Genomic DNA, 14,833 nt, shown 5'->3' on the forward strand with positions numbered 1-14,833 from the left:
ATTAATAATCACCTTGGTGTTGGACACGTTGCATGACATTTTCAGAAGTCTAATATTTCATAATATCCTAGTTCTGGGAAACAATTGGAATAACGCAACATTTTGCTGGCTCTGCGTTGCATTTGGCGTAGATTCAAAGACATAAATTAAACGCTCTTTCTGAAAAAACGCACCGACGCACCGAACGGCATTCCGATTTCTCCAAAAAGAATTATTCACTCTTCGTTCATGTCCGCAGCTCGGGGATTGCAAATTTTATTCCTTTGGCACGGAAAATCTCGCTTCGCGCGTGTTTACTTGCCAAAAGTTGAATCGAAGTCGAGGGGGCAAACAAACTGAGAGAAATGTTCAACTTTTACCCGAAAATTTTCGTCGAAAATTTCGTTCAAACTCGCAGACCGATCGATGCCACCTAAAGAGATTCTCACACAGGTCGGATTTGCGAACGCGAGCTCTCGAATCCATTTTTTTTTATAGGCGGATTTATTTCGTGCGTGAGTCGCGTAATTTACAACGGGTCTCTAAGGAACTCCTCCACGACAAGTAGCGACGTGAGTTATTAAGCATCCTTTGCATTTGGAAAAACAGTCGTAGCCATGCGAACCGCGGGCTGCTCGGCGCGAAAATAGCATCACACGTAAATCCTCTTACGTCGCCTTAAGCTCGAGCCCTCCCCTCGAGCTTTCACGCTTCTAAAACAACCAAATAGTGTCACCCGGATGGCGAAAGCATGCCATCCGAGAACTTTCGCCCTCGCACTCGGATTCAATCTCATTACATGCCCTACTGCGGAGCACGGTGATATTACGCGTCTATATAGCGATATTACGCGTCTTTGTATATATCGCGTACAGCAGCAGCAGCAGCGTCGTGACTGCATCTTGCTGAGTTTCCCCACGCGCTTTATGCACCCATATTTCTCCTGGCTGCAACTTGTCCGGGCTAAAAGAATTTTTTCGTTCCCGGTAATCGCATATTCCTTAGGTCGTGTAGTGCTTTATACGCGTTCTACGAAACTCTCTCGCAGCGGCATTTTCAACGGAGCTTTCTACCGTGGGGTGGATTTGCGCATATTTTAAGCAAATCGGACGAGATCCTGTCGCGTAGTTCAGTGAAAACTTCATGTTTCACAATGTCGACAGTGCATCGCCTCCAGGGATCGCTTTGACATTAAAATATAGTAAAAATATAGTATATGAATTTGTCATCGCTCGTGTGGGTAGCCACTTTTACCACTGTCAAAGAAAAAAAAAAATCCCTTTTAACTCTATTGAAATACGGATTTAAGCGGAAGTAAGCGTTGCGTCGCGTTCGATGCGTTCTGTGTATTGACGACTGTATCGACGATGAAATTGGAAATTTCGTCGGTACAGCCGGCACAATTTATGGACGAGCGCAACGAGCACGAAACAATGCGGACAAATTGACCCTGGTGAATGCCATTCTTCTTTTAAAATATGAGATATGCGCAGCTTTTACACGCACGTTACGTTTTTATTGACTCCCTCGGCACGATAATATTAACTCGGCTTCGAGGGAGGTGGGGGAAGGGGGAGGGAGAGGATGATATTTTGCGTATCTTGTTGTCGCGCGGCTGAATCAAGAAGGCGGATTTATGGTGCACGTGAAGCGTTTAATATCGCGGAATCCCAGGATCCTTCCTGTAATATGCTCCTTCGGAAGATAAAACCGGCTCGGGGATAGTCGATTTGTCTGGTACTCGGGATGAGATTAATAGCGACGCGACGGGGAAGAGGGGGTGCTCTTAGCTCTCCGAAACACAGCCGGGGAAAGAATGCTCTGTTCTCACGGTGTGACCTATAACATTCTGCGCGCCAAACGAACGTGATCTCATAACAAGAAAATTAAAAAATCAAGAAGTCCCCGCGAAACAAGGGAAAATATATATATATATATATATGAAGAATCCTCGAAGAGGCTTCGAGAAAAGGAGATACGAGTGATTTAAAAAAGTGAGCTGAATAAAAAGTGAGCTTGAATAAAAAGTCAACAGTCAGGGATAGTAAAGATCACTTTATATCTTCTTTGTCATTTTATAATTAGTTGGCTCACTTTAAACTTATCTTCTTCGCCCTTAATTAGCGCGAGGATACTAATTTTAAATGGAAACCTATGGCGATAATCTCGCCTCCTCTCGTCACTTTTATCAGCTCGTATCTTATCCGTTTTCATGATGCGATTTCACACCACGTCGGGAAGCGTGTGCCCCGAGACTTCCTTCCCGCTGCTTCACTCAGTCGGACTACCGTCCATGTTTATCGCCAAGATTAACCTTCAGACAGAACGTGCGGTTGCACTAATGCGGTGACGCTTTAAGGAGGCGATCTCTCCGTCTAAAAACTGCCTCGTCTCTTATCCACGCAATATAGGTTAAAGTGCATCATTTCCCAGGCGATGTAATTTTAAACGGTGTCTCGCCGAGCGGTCGATTCCACTCCTTCATCGATGCGTTCTCGATATGAAGGCTTTGAAGAGACTTTTTAGAATTTCACAAGTGTCGACTACACTTAATCACGTTTTTGGCGTTACGTTAAAATCTGCGTTATTCTTTTAAAATTGAAATTTGCAAAAATTATAGTAACTTTTACAATACAAGATTTTATACGTTACGATCATTGTTTCATTCATATAGGCGTATCCAGAGAGGAGAGAGGAATTTCAAATTAAAAAAAAGTTGAAGTTACGATTTAGTTAATTGATTTAATTTTATTATTATTATTAAATTAATTTAGTTAAATGAAAAACCTAATATTTTTTTTCATTAAAAATCAGGAACGAGAAGATATTTTAAGTTTCAAAATATCCAAAAGAGCAATTCATTAACGCAAAAAATTGCTGTTTGTACGTTAACAGAATTGATTAAAAATCCTTTTATTTTTAGAAAAAAATCTTAGATACATCTATGGTTCCCTCGTTCCTGCAACAGTTTTCCTGATACAGTTTTTTAAATATCGAAACGATTTACTTCTTACATAAGATACTTTCGCAAACTCCACTCTTTTCTCAAATGAAGATAACTAAGATGACTTTATTCTTCTCATCCGGAGTAATTTATTTATCGTCGGATGTCTCTTAAAGATACGTATAAATTTCGGAGCTTTTCGATTCGAGACCCACTTACTTCAGCAACTTGATCACTTCGATATGTATGGTTCAATTACGCGACCAGGCGACACAATCGGGAATTCGTCCAAAATTAGGTTCGCCCACAGGGAGATCTATATTTAACGAGGATACGGAAGACGTGAGCGTGATGAAGATTCCGGCTCCGTTACGTGACGCTAATCAACAATGGCTCCATAAATGTCGATTAATGTTAATCAACCAACACCGATGGCAACCTCGAGACAGGAACTTCCAATCGATGCGATGAATGGGCATACGAATCAGTTCCTGTGGAAGTGCATTCGCGGATATTACATCGTAATCACATTTTTATCCTCGTACACACGATCATTCGCGATCGTTAATCATATTTTTTTCCTTTTTTTTTTATTAAAGTAAAGTACGTTTCGTATGCCGCTGTATCGGAGGGTTGATTTTCGAATTGAATTAATCCAGTCCACTCACGTGTCGTATGAATACTTTATATTTTGTTATTTTATATGTGTCGCGCGCCACGCACGATACGTTCGTGCACGTTGACGGATCTAATGAGCGGCGCTTATTCAGGGCATGCAAACAGTCCGAGTGACTATCTACACACAAGTGACCTGATCTCGCGAGCTTAATGCCGCCTAATGATTACCTGGCTTCGCGCTAATTGAAGACGCCTACAGCTCCGCGGACTTTAATCGGTGCGCGTGGCTTAACGAGTTTACCTTCGATTATCCGAAGTAATCGACGCGGGATTGCTCTTCTCCCTCATTTATATTCGCTAATATATTTCTGGGGAAACTCGACTACGGCGTAGAGTTTACGCCATTAACGAATAAACGAACGCTATTAGCGCTCTAAACGAACTTTTCCATCGTGAGTGCAAAAACATCAACGATGATATTTTAGGAATATTTACATCGCGCGAAAAATGATTCCCTGAAATTATTGCTTTGGTCGTTTGCGTACGAGTACTTTTGTCGTCTCGTAAAGCGTGTAAAACAGTGGGACACGTGAAAAAACATGGACAAGATCGTTTTGTTTATTTAAACGCTCGCAGGTGATCCAGTCTGTCGCGTGACAATCGCGGTAGAGAAAAATATTCGATGGGCACTTGAAATTTCATTTGATCGCGGGACATCATCGCCCGGTCATTTGCGATTTCTTGATGAAATTTACAAGACTTTCCAATGAGTTTCGATTACAAAGTATTTCCACGGCTGACATTTAACTTGGGGAAATGACACTCCGGGAATTGTTACTCGAGATAAGGGCGCACGCTAAGGAAATTAAGGGAAATTAATTTCAAGAATGCGCATTTGCAACTTTGATGAACATTTACGGATTATATTATATTGATATAGTTAATTAGATAACATTAATCATATAAAGCTATAGCGAATTAGAGTCATCTGTGTTAAATGGTTGGGAACCTTGTGAAAGATGATACTTGCAGCGCAGTTTACTCCTGCCATGTTTTACCTGCCTGTTCCGATATTGTATTACAAGAAGTTTTAAAGTAAACCTATTAGAGAGAGAGAGAGAGAGAGAGAGAGAGAGAGAGAGAGAGAGAGAGAGAGAGAGTATGACGAATAAAATGCGATTAAAGACGTTTGAAATGTGCCAATTTAAATCAATTGATCTTAAGAATCCTTTTATTTCGCGCTTATGAGAAATAAAACGATAGAAAGAGGAAAATAGTAGGTAAGCGATTGGATATAGGAAATATCGTCGTAATTTTTAGAGCGTATAAATATATTACTAAATTCATGTTCAAATGTTCATTCGATCGTGATCAGCGATACGTTTAACAATCGAGTCAAACCCGATGTCCCTTTAACGTTCTCTCTTCTTTATCAATTTCTGTTGGAGCAATTTTGAAAGCTCTTACCCGACAATTGAATGCTTCGGCGGGAATAAGTTGTCGTCAGCAAAAAGCGTAGGTGGCAGTTCTCGTTAAGAGGTGATCTTATATCAAGACTTTCCCCTCAAGACCTTCTAAATATAGGTAGCGCCCAACTTAGACGCTCGATCTTCTATTCTCAGTCTTGAAAAACGTTTGTATCAGTCAATCGAGTACGTTTTCATGTTCTTCGTTGTTTTAATAATTATTCGGGAAATCGTCGAATTTCACCGAAACCTTGAGAAGTTGCTTCCTCCTTTATTCAAAGGCCACGGCACGAGCTTCGCGAAGTGAACGACTTCTCCCGCGTCTCGAATCGATCAAGAGCCGAGATCTCTTTTTATACTTTCCAATGCCGCCACTTTAATTCAGGGCTATATCTTCCAATCGACTCTAGACTATGCCACGAACGCCTTTTAAGTCCGAATTACCATAGATATTGCTAACGTTTAATACAGCTTATCGTTGCGGACCGAGAAAGGGAGATTTATCACGGCAAATACAAGAAAACGGGAATAATTTTAATCGAGCATAGACACGAAAATTCCGATTAAGCCATTTTTTTTTCTCTCTCTACCGTCCTTCCCGTTTAATTAAAACAGCGATTTACTGCTTGGCGTGAAAAGATTTTCGAACGAGAGAATAAGTTTTTCATATAAATTCTGAAGAAAATAACAAGGATAAAATTTCTCAAAATTTTTTACTAAATATATAAAAAAAAAAAAGTAAGGAAACAGTTTTAATAATATAGTTGTCGAAACTTAGCTCGCGGGAAAGTTTATTAATTTCTTTTTCTACGTCGCCCAGCTGATGAAACACCGACGTTGAATTGTCTCGCTGCTGAAAGTTTGAATTTAATGGCGCGGCAAGCGCGAGATTAAATTTCATATAAAGCGACGAGGGAAGCGGAGATACTGGAAAGAGTACCGGGATAGACCGGGAGGGAAAGTACTGTGAAACATCAGCAACTGCGTTACACATTGCATTTTCTGAATTCCGCGTCACCGAGATTGCTTTCCCTCGAGGTGGGATGATCATTCAACGTCTGTTTCCGAGGAAACGATCCGGATCATTCCACGCGATGACGGAGGCCGCTTCCACGACGTACACGCAAGCTCCTCGCGTGCCGCGGGGAAAATTGATGGCGCCACGACGTGTAAAAAGAAGATCTTACGTGTCCTTTGTGGAAGCCGTGCGCGTATTGTACAGCATGCGATAACACGATTAAAGGATATCGAGTAACCGGGAGAATCCATGGGAAACGATATAGGGCTCCTCTATCCTTCATCGATTCTGACGTAAAAATCACGGCGTAATAAAAAAACCGCTCGGAATCGCATCGAAATCGGTCCCGTTTCTCCCCGTGCGCGTTTTTATTCTGGAAAAATCCTTCTGAAGTTCTCAAAGAGCTAGCGTATATCCGTAATATGATTTTTGAAATGAAATTTCCGGCGGAACGAGATTGTAATCGCATTACAAATCACTCAAGGCAGACGTATTAATAACATCATTAATACGTCTGATGATATCGAGGATATTGAAGATATCGGCGTGTATCTTTTCCATTTTCGTGGAAAAAAGCCGCAAAATGTCGGACAAATATTGAAATTTTATCGCTACATTGAAATTGATAGCTCATTAATCGTACGTTTTTCGCTTCTTTTTATTCGATCGTTCAATTTTTTATGATCCAATATCAAAGGTGCTTCGTTAATCGTAAAAATGCATTTTAATACGATTTTAAACGGAAAACGTAATTCACGTATCGTAATTTTCAAAGTGTCACATCTCGTACAAGTCTCAGAGAAGATAAAAGCTGAATAATGCGTCTCGCTATTAAAAAGTTGAGTTTTGCAAAGTGCATTGCGGTGAGTGTCTCAATAGAGAAAGAGAGAGAAAATTTCTGGTATGAGGATGAAATTAAGCTAATACACTTTGCGCTTGGATGTGCAGCTTTTCGTGCCAGCGCTTTGTTCGTGTAAAGCGTCTTCTCTTGGAGAATCCTCAGCGACGCGAACGCAAGCCTCCCCTCGAACACCTACGCTACACGATCCCCGCAGGGGGTGGTAGCGAGCGTACAATCGCCTTCGATTTGCTTGTGATTGTATTTCGCATCGATTTCGCGTAACAATCGGGTTCTCCGCCATTATTCTGATGCATCGCCGGGACCACTTGTGCGATCGCGTGTTGCGCATTGTCAATGTTGCACTCAGAATTTTCTCGATAACGTTGCATCGCGTCGTGTGGATGACCCTTATTACGCAACGGCCCTCGATTCGACATCACGATTCAAGTAACCTCACGAAGGATATCCCGTTATTGTCGCGGAGAGATCTCCACTCGATCATCCGAAAACCAGCGCGCGGATCAGGCGCGAGGGATCTTTAGAAATTGAATAAATCACGGTAGAGAGAAATATTTTTCAAAAAAAAAAAAAAGAAAGGAACTTTCTCGTGTCAGTGAAAAACAAACATTCACTGGAATCATTACATCACGGGATGGGTTATCAATAAGCGATATGCGTTAATGCGACGTGGATCGCATAAGTGACATTAACGTAACAAGAAATATCATAACTCGGCCAACCTCACGTCACATGAGATAAACGTGGCCATATCGAATAAGCGTATTTTGCTTCTCTTATAACGAGCAGCTTACACCCACCGAAGATCTGTTCGATATTCCACACCGCCAAGAATATATATTCCCTCGCCGTATTCGTCACGTAGATTTTATCCGATATTTTCTTCTCTCACGAGCCTCTGAATCGAATCGATCCGTGCTTGTTTCGGCTTCCATTCGCTAATTCTGCTTAAACGATTCGTTCGGGAACTTTTCGCGAAGCGGCGCTTTATATTGCGATTAGTCTGCAACTTGTGGCACGCTGCACACAACGATGCTGCGGTGAACTTTGAAAATTCGTCGAAACATCGTAGCGCACTTTGTGCGCCATCGAATAATCATGTGGTCGCTGGAGAACACAACGGAGAATTGACTTTCGCGCGTTCTTTCATCCGCTTTTAAATTAAATTGAATTAATTCAGCTGGCGAAATTGATCGCGTGTTACACTTTTAAGGTGAAAACAGTAACTTTTATCAAAAAGTAATCACGGTCCACCTTTCTCGTCCGAGAGCACAATTCGATCGCAGCTGTTCCCGACTTCACGTTCGAGCTTTTCTTTCATGTACACGTGTTACATGCCGGCTTACTTTTTAAAGGTTAAAGGCGGTTGTCTACCTATCGCCTCGCCCGAGATCTCCTCGACCTCGCGTGTGTCCCAAGTATATTTTCCAATTTCTCTCCAAGCTCCGGGAGGGCTTCGGCTGGCGAAATCGACGGAAAGAATTTCACGTCCAGACGCACGATACGTCGAGGACTCCCCCTCGAGCCTTTGTCGAGAATAATTCCGGTTTTCTCGATCCTCGACGGATCCGCCAATTGAATTCGAAATCCAGCATCTGGGGTTTTCACATCACGCGCCTCGACCGACATTGCGTCGCGTTGAATATCAAAAAGCGAAATACGAATAACAACCGACGAGTTCGCACAAATATCAAGGTTCACTGCGCCCTGGCACCTCGAGGTAACCTTGTTACACGCGGTTTTATTTCCTTGATGACACTCTTTTTCTGTCTCACTCTTACCATCTTCTCATTTTATTTTCCTTGCACGCGCGTATCTAATCTTTATCTGAAATATGTACGTTTTTATTTTTGCAATTTGGCGAATTGTGAGATTCTCTCTTTCTCTCTCTCTCTCTCTCTCTCTCTCTCTCTCTCTCTCTCTCTCTCTCTCTCTTTCTCTCTCTCTCTCTCTCTGGATCTCGTTGCAACGATCGTACATTTAAATTTCAAAAACATTTGCACCGTGGTGTTTAACAAAGAAGTGGAAATCTCGAGAACAATTATGCAATATAGAATGACAAAGGATGAGAAAATATTCTAAAAGAGAACACGAATAATATTGTTATGCGACGAGAGAGAGAGAGAGAGAGGGGGGGGGTGAGGAGGCAAGAAGGGAGATGAAAAATGAGAAGGAAACATTCCATACATTTTCATGAAACGCGAGGACCAAATCGAGGGAAAGGATTCACCTTACTCGCGAACATAAATTTCACGAGGAGTCGATCGCTTTTTATCGCAAGAAATATCCGCGAAAGTAGTTGAATTTCTTTTGCAATTGAAACGATCGACATGGATTGGAACGATTGATGTGGCAGACGGAGTTGATGAAAAATCGGGCTTCACCAGAGATTTGCTTATATGCTGCAAGTATGATGCATTTTTGACAGAATATTTTCTACTGAATAGACATTGACGTTTCACAAATTATTAACCGCCGCATATTTTTATTTCGGTACCGTATATTTACTTGTAAATATAACGAATGTAACGCTTAACGAATGTAACAAATTGAATCGGATACAGTTACGTAAAATGTGTCAATGCAGATGAACATTGATGTAAATTATGTTACATCAACGGATGTAACGCTGGATTTGAATATTTCGCAAAGCTAACAGCTGTTCTATATGCACATCGGTATTCATATATTCATGTAATATGAAGTTCAACTCAAGCTTGATCGATAAAAATGAAATAGCCGGTAACACGGGATTTTCTCTCGGAAAAATGTCCGCTACACTTGCGAGGCATGTCTCTTTTATTCACACTTGCAACCGCGACGTCTAACCGCCGATGAAAAACCGCCGAGAGGGAAATGGATTATTTCATCTGCACGGGATTATTTTCGAACTTTCTTTTTTTTTTTTCGTGGAGTAATCCACAATGGGAGCGGATTGCGGTCATCTGACATTTCTATCCCCAGCGAACGTCTAACTTATCTTAGTATTGAATAGATTCGAGAAATTGGCCATTTTTAATTCAACTATTCAGTTGACGTAGATTTAATTATACTAATTGTTCCAAGATATCACAAATAAAATCTAACTTTAGAATCGAGAAACGTCACCGACAGCACCGTCCGTCGTTCGTTTCGTACATTATTAATACAATTAATTTTTAGAGCAAGATATATCTGCGTTCTCTCTCTCTCTCTCTCTCTCTCTCTCTCTCTCTCTCTCTTTTTCACTCACTCTGTTCTATTATTATATACGTTTTATTATTCCTACGCATGCTTCTCTCGCTGCTCCATCACTTGCGATCGGATCATCACATCTTATTATCTGACTCTACGTTCTGTATGCTCACGTGTGCTTCTGTGCGACGTGAATATTTGCTCGGAAGTGATTACACGACGATCAACATAGGCAAGCTTAATATTTAAACTCAAATCCTCCGAACTCAATTTATTTCACTCTACATACGAAGGAAAGTGATTCGCTACCCACATGCTGCAAACAAGATGAAGAAAAATATTTCTTGGACGGCCGTTAAAGCCGTGTTGCTTCCTCTGAAGAAAAACACGCGCAGGCATAACATTGTGAAATAAGATATTTTATTACAACAAATATGCATTTGGTAAGATGCGAATGTTGCAGCGATCACTTCGCTTCTATCATCATGTTAAATAAACGTTTTCTACGCCAACGTTATTATATCATAATGTCGAATTAATTATATTATAAATGTGAAAAGTGTCGCGTTAAAAATCTCTCATCGGCCATTTACGAGAGTCTTAAATCTTTAATCCATTTGTTTCGTATTTTTGCACGGTGTTAAGTATTTTAAATGTAGAATTGAGGAAGTCAAAATAGAGAAGAGGAACTGCCATAAAAAATAAAAGCTCACTCGCATAAATTTCTTTTAAGCTGTCGATGGTTAATTTCTCAATCCCGTGGAATAGCGGGAAAGTCATCGAAAAATATGTTAAGACAGGGATTATCCTGGATTTGCGGCTGCTAGTGTATATAAAGTAAAGTTGTGCAAAGTGGCGTAATGTCCGAGAAAGCTTTAATCGACAATGCCGTCGAAAGCTCTTTCATCCACTGAAATTTTTCAAAGGAAGGAATTTCATTTGCAGAGTTTCTCGATTTTTTTTTTTTTTTTTTTTTTTTTTTTTTTTTTTTTTTTTTTTTTTTTTTAGAAAAACGCTACATACGAAAGATCATTGATAATTCAATTAATTAGCAGTTTGTTATCTTTGCAAAATAAATTGTCTTTCTATAATTATCTTTAGAAAAAAACTTAATAGAAAAAAAAAATTTTTCTGCGCGTATACGAGTGCAAAAATTCAAATGAGAAAAGTTAAGAGGAGGTGAAAAGAAAAACGGCCATAAAGACAAGGAAGAGAACGGCGTTTCCAAGATAAACGCAAAGGGATTCTAGATAAACAAGGATGATAACTACTCACCTGTTAAAATAACTTTCATGTACATTGGTAATCTTGTTTAAAATATTCTTGAGATTGCCCGGTATTTTTCTAAGAAGAATCTTTCACTAAATTTAATAGTAAAAATTGCACATTAATTTCACATTAGTTGCAGTTTCGTAGTAAAAGTTTTGAAAAATTTAGATTTTAATTAAACTGCATATGCATGCCATGTGTTTGTAATTTTATTTTCAATTCCAATTTTAATATTTGAAATCAATTTTATTCGGAACTTCATATTGGACGGCGTTGTCGCGACTTTCTATTAATTATTTAACGGAGGACCAACGGGACAAACGTGACCTGTAATTGAATATCTGTAAATCGCTTTAATCAATGGATTCGCGGCGATGAAGATCTCAGAATTGCAAATCCGTCCGCACTATTCTCGCGGAAAATGTCAGCGGCAACGAGCAAATATTTGCCAAAGCTCTCGTCTTGTTTTGCATATGATACGCACACATGAATATGTATGCCGTTTAAGAAATTGATAACGACCCTTCTGCATGCCGAGACCAAGGACGCACCTCATCCAGGAGAGATTTCGAGGAAGGGGGGGGGGAGGAGAAGAGGTGCATAGAAAACTACAGTTAGCAGAAATTGCCTTCTCCGGCGAAAGCGGAATTGGCACTCTCTGAAACGCGCGAGGTCGGTTCGTCAGACTTTCGTTCGAATGCAGCTGCACCGAGCAAACAAGAATTGCTTGCAATCTCATGCAAAAAATATCATTTTTTTTACATTTCTCGATATATATATATATATATATTTTGCATAAATATCTCTTGAATTTTTTATCTCGTTTTGTAAGTATTTCTCGCATTTTTATTTCTCTCTATATTTTGACAGAAGATGCAAATAAATATTCATAGCTTAATTCAGCGTTCTCTCTCTCTCTCTCTCTCTCTCTCTCTCTCGGATTTATAGCGGACGTGATATTGTGCACATTCCTGTTGCTTTAGAGTGGTTACCGAACAATGTTTGACTACGATATTACAAGGTGCACGTAGGCATTGCATTAGCAATTCACACAATGCGAATCCATTTCAATTCAGTCGAAATTCCGTCTGCGACGACGAATCTAAGGCGAGGAACTCTTCAGAGGCACTCCTCCTGCGTCGTATATTCGTTTTCGTTGTTGAGAGACAATGCGGGATTGCGCTCCACCATCGGCCGGTTCTCGGACCTAGCCGTACGATAAGACGGGCACCGTCGAATTGGGTCATGATGAAAGCCCGGCAGTTTCGACGAGAGTGGAACAGAATGAGAGGCGGGAGGAAAGGGGAAGGAGGGAAAGAACACGCGAAACGTCCACTCCCTTGGGGTCGAGTGTTTGCGGTAACCTTATCCGATGAAGACACAACGATGACCACTCTCGGAACCCTTGGATCAACTTTCCCTTATTCCTTGAACATCGATTCTCGAAGATTTTCGAGAATGCCTCCTTAAGTAAAGAGGATCGAGCCAGTGCTTTGGAAAGCACTGACGATATCACATTTTTATGTAGATGAACAGTTTATGTGGATGAGCAATGCGATATATAATAAACTATTAATATATATAAAATATGTATAAATGTGCATAAAATATGTATAAAATATGTATAAAATTTATTAATTAGAATGTACGTTGATATATAAAGAGAAAGTAATTACATTCGCTATTGAAACGGCAATTCCCGTTAACTGCAAATATAAACGAATTAAACATTTCTCCGATATTTCACGACTAATACTAGGACATTAGGATTACTAAATTGAAACAATTGTGTTAGATACTTTAGTTAATTGTAATTACATTAACATGTAGCTTTAGATTTTTTTTTACGTAATCTTTTATTAAAATCAATTTTACTAGATTTTTTCTAAATTTTGTATCTAAATTTCTCGATTATTTGAAGCAATACCTTGTCATTTAATTGCATTTTGGCGCAGCAATGCTGCAGAGATATAGTTTTATCATCTTTCTTAATCGCAATAAAAATCCTGGCGCTTTTTAAGGATCTTTTGCGCCTTAACGAAATGGAGATAACCAGGCCATAATTGCTGCCGATCGTTGGGCTCGTATCGAGAATCGTAAATCTAAAGTCCCTTGTGCCCAGATTCCAGAGCGCTTTACGTATGTGGCAATAAAGTTTACAAGGACGAGACACGTGCCGCCAGTTTCTACCGGCATTTACGCACTCGTAATTTTAGCACTGTCGTGTGTAGGCGTCGTTGATACCATCTTGTTATATATCGTTTTACGATTTTGTGCGGAATTTAATGTCAAGTCTTTATCCTGATTGTTCTGCTGAAACGATGACGGAAGTCACTTACCGAAAATTTTATATCAGCATACATTATTAGAAATATAATCAATATAATCGATTCTATATGCTATTTTTTTTTATCACATTGAATCTGTCGGAAATATCGGATGTATATATTGCCACTGCCATTAGTTGAAATATCGATTGATATTATTAATGTCTTAAAATGTTCTATTGTCCGAGCGGTATCTCTTAAATCGGCGTTATAAATAATAATCCGATCTCCACATAACGACGACACGATAACAATTCATAACCCTCGACATAATGAGCGTTCGAGTGTTATGAACAAGTGGCATATATAAGCAGGAAACGATGGTAATTAATTCTGCTGAAGCGATTCAAACGAAAACGCTTGAATCTCGAGAGCCAGTACTCGCAATAACGTTTGCGATTACATCCGCCATTTCTGCCATACTAAAAAGCAGGTCGACACCCGCCTTCCCAAGTCATTCATTAGCAATCTGGTTTTATTAAAGAGGTTTTATTTAATTACTGTCTGCTTCTACGAAAATTACGTTTGAAAGCCGCATTTCTTCAGGACTCATACCTTGCACCGCAACAAGAGAATCTCTGACGTATTATGAAAGATTCAATTTTATAATACGCAAATATATAATAAATATATACAAAAATATTTTAATAATTAAATTAAAAAAAAATAAAGATTAAACTTGATTTTTAAAAAATATTTTTTTCTTGAGAGAATGATTCTAGATATCTAAGAATTTAAGAGAAATCTATAAGAAAAGTGAAGTTTAAAATTGAGTTTGCCAGTGTTAGATTATTGCATAAAATTGGACATTGTCATAGAAGATAAAGAAAGGAAAGAGAAATTCGAGTGTCATAGTAAATTCTGGAACGATTAACAGACTAAACACACGCGGCACAAATAATAATGTATTGGCTTTGACGTACTTATGGCTATGCATAATTCCGCGCTGCTAAGTTGTAGAACTAATTAAACTTTAGTCTACTGAGGGGCAAAGTTAGGCGGTTCTCCTATTTCAATGATTGGTTTCATGAAATTTCGTATAATCACTGCAGGAAGTCCAAGATCGTTAAAGTTGAAAATACAGTTAAAAGGCTTAATAACTTCCTTTAGAATAATTTATTTATTTTCAGTATCATTGGAAAGAAAAGAGAATACATGTCACGGGAATAAAAGAAAAAT

Source organism: Pogonomyrmex barbatus, unplaced genomic scaffold (genome assembly GCF_055798465.1).
Source record: "Pogonomyrmex barbatus isolate J1 unplaced genomic scaffold, ASM5579846v1 scaffold1, whole genome shotgun sequence".
NCBI classification, from domain to species: Eukaryota; Metazoa; Arthropoda; class Insecta; order Hymenoptera; family Formicidae; genus Pogonomyrmex; species Pogonomyrmex barbatus.